The following is a 2,938-nucleotide window of genomic DNA, read 5'->3' as shown; positions in this document are numbered from 1 at the left end:
AAGTACACACTTGGGTTTCCGGAGAGACCGCGGCTCCTTTTAATCCGCGCAGACCAGGGGGACAGCCGGGCTGTTTTGATAAATTAAGAAACCGAGGAAAGGAATTTGTTGGTAGGGGGAGCTGCTGGAAGAGAAGCAGGATTCAATCGGAGAACTACGCCCGACAAAAAAAAAGAGTAGCGTGTCGTAGTCGCGGAATGAGTGCGATATACTCAGAGGAACAAAAACAGGGTCGAGATAGAAGCGAGAAGAACAAGAGCGAAGTACAGAGGGTGGCGGTGGAGTGGAGGCGATAGAGAAGGCGCGAGAGCGAGAAAGGGAGAGGCGGCGAGCGAGAGAGCGCGAGGGAAATAACCGATCGAACGTTGGGGACAACCCCCGCAGCGACCTCGCTCGTGTAACGTCATTGCAAAAAGGGTTGGCCGCGCCCGCTGCTCTCACCCTCAGAGCTTGCCTGGCCACTCTAGTAGCTGCTAACTCTGCTACTGGCTGGACCACGTCCACACACGTCGCTATTTCATGAATATATACAAACTATGCACGGCATAATTAAGCATGAAATAGTGCGTACCGTAGGGCTGACGAAAGCTCTGCGGGCGTTGTGTACAACAAATTGCATAAGGATTCAGTGCGATGCGTAAAACGATCTAAAATGTTTTGCCCTTTGACTGTCTAGAAAACACGTCCGTTTTTCTCCGATTTTTTCGGCAAATTACGGGAGCTAAGCGCCTGCGAGACTCGAGGTAGGCCACCCCGCAACGCAGGGAGTCATTGTAATGCCTACCCATCAGGCGCTACGAGACCTTCTACAAGTGGCGAACGACATACGTACTTTCCGGACGATCCCTTTCCTTACGTGTAGGTAAGCAGCGGGCGTCCCGGCGCGCCACGTTTGAATTCCAGCGCGCTGGAGGGCCGCGGTGCAAGGGCGCTGGAGAGTGGGGCGTAACGCGGCGCGGGAGGGGGCGCCGTGCCTCGGTGGGGGGCAGCGGCGGTAGCGCCCCGTGAAGAGGTGGACGCCGCGCATCTGCGGGGCCGAGCGCGCCAAGCACTCTCCTCGACCTGCTCGACTCCTGGTGCCCGCCGCGCCTCGCGGGGACACCCCAGCCCAAGCCCTTCCCCTTTCACTTTCGTTTGCCGCGCGTCTCCAACGCTATACGCTTTTCTCTCTCTTTTTCGTTGGCGCTACCCGGTGTACTCCCTCCCTCTTGTCGGTGGAATTCACACTGTTCTGTGCACTACCTGCAAAGAAATGTTCACATTGCAGAGGATTTTGATCCTTAATCGTTAATCATGAAGCATTTACTCTGCAAACTCAAAGCAATGGTTTGCAATCACAAGGCATTTAGCGGTGCTTTGCAGTCACAAAAGCGACGCTGCACAGCGATGGTACAAGGCGATGCTACAAATCGATATGCTACGAAGCGATGACACAAAGAAATTCTTTGCAGCATGTAAAGCATTGCTTCGAAATTGCAAAGCATCGCTTTGTAATTGCCGAGTAGTTGCAGAGGATCAAAATCCCTCGCAATTTCCAAAGCAGTGCTTCGCAGGAATTTAATAGTGCAGCGACAACAACTTTTCTAAGCTTTTGTCTCATCGTGTATCGTGAGCCGTAAATTACTCTTAACGTATGTAGTAGTAAACAGAAAGAACTACAACTGCTACAAAAAGGATTGGCCACCTTTCCCGGGTGGGTTTGCCTATCATTCCTACCGATGGTGTGTGGTGCCTGATGCGCCTAGCCCGTAGAAGATTCTACCCTTACAAAGGAGCCAAATCTTTTGTAATAAGAAAGATCCTTTTTTGGGAACATTGACTAGAGTAAAGCTGCGATGAAGTAGCTCAACATATCGTACCTGTCTATTGGTACCGCGCCTTGTGTACCGCCGCTTTTCCTCTTACAATCAAAACGGGAGGCTGGCGGCTCTGCTTTTATGGTAATGTTGTCACCAGCTGCATGATCTCGACGCCGAACAAACACTGAAAATGCAAGTGTGTGAATGTCGCTCACCTACAGGTGAGCGACATTCCATTCGTACACTTAGGGCGGTAAACGGTAAACGTGTGAATTTTCTAGGAAAAATTCACACCATTACCCCCCTAAGTGTACGAATGGAATGTCGCTCACCTGTAGGTGAGCGACATTCACACACTTGCATTTCCAGTGAAGGACAGAGAAGAGAATGAAGAGGGGAAAACGCGTGTGAGTTCCCCTTGCTACCCACACAGACCATTAAAGGACGAGGGTGAAACAAGCAGGCGTGGCTCGGTCGAGGGTCGTGTCCCCTCGGACACCGGGTAGGACGGGTGGCCCAACTCGCACCTTGACTTGACTTGACTAACCGCGAGGTCACTCACTATTGGGTTGTCTATATAGAGCATGCAGCTGACGTTAACGAACGAGAGGACGATCGGCCCCCATTTCGACACGCGATAACGGCAAAAAGACACTGGAAAAACAAAGGTGCTATCTAATGCCTTTTAAAGGCTTTAGTAAAATAGTGCCTCGAGAAAGGTGCTACTGCCCCCCAAATAAGGTGCTATTTTTGGCACAAATCATGCCTCTACAAAGGCACTAGTGCAGTAGCACCCCTAAAAATTCAACAGCACCCTAAAAAGAGTGCTATATTGTGCTTATAAAGCTTGAAATGGCATTAGACATTTGGTATCATTACGCGTTGAATGTAAGTCGTCGTAGACGATAACACATTTTCTTTCAAATGGAAATTCATCCACATGCACTGGTTAGCGGAACCGCAGTTACGTAAAAGGTCCAAGAGCACAGGATCACGCTAGATTTATCCATGGCGAGACAAAAGGGGGCGGCCCCACTGCTAAGTGGCGTATGAAAGAGTAATAGCAAACCAAGTTCGCAGACGATATGATTGGCGTAGGTCGCGTGGGTAGAAGGGCGAGGTGGGGGGCGGAGCGAGCT

The sequence above is a fragment of the Frankliniella occidentalis genome, unplaced genomic scaffold (assembly GCF_000697945.3).
Source record: "Frankliniella occidentalis isolate FOCC.00 unplaced genomic scaffold, Focc_3.1 Scaffold297, whole genome shotgun sequence".
Lineage (NCBI taxonomy): Eukaryota > Metazoa > Arthropoda > Insecta > Thysanoptera > Thripidae > Frankliniella > Frankliniella occidentalis.
The sequence above is the reverse complement of the archived record's forward strand: the minus strand, read 5'-3'. Positions refer to the sequence as shown.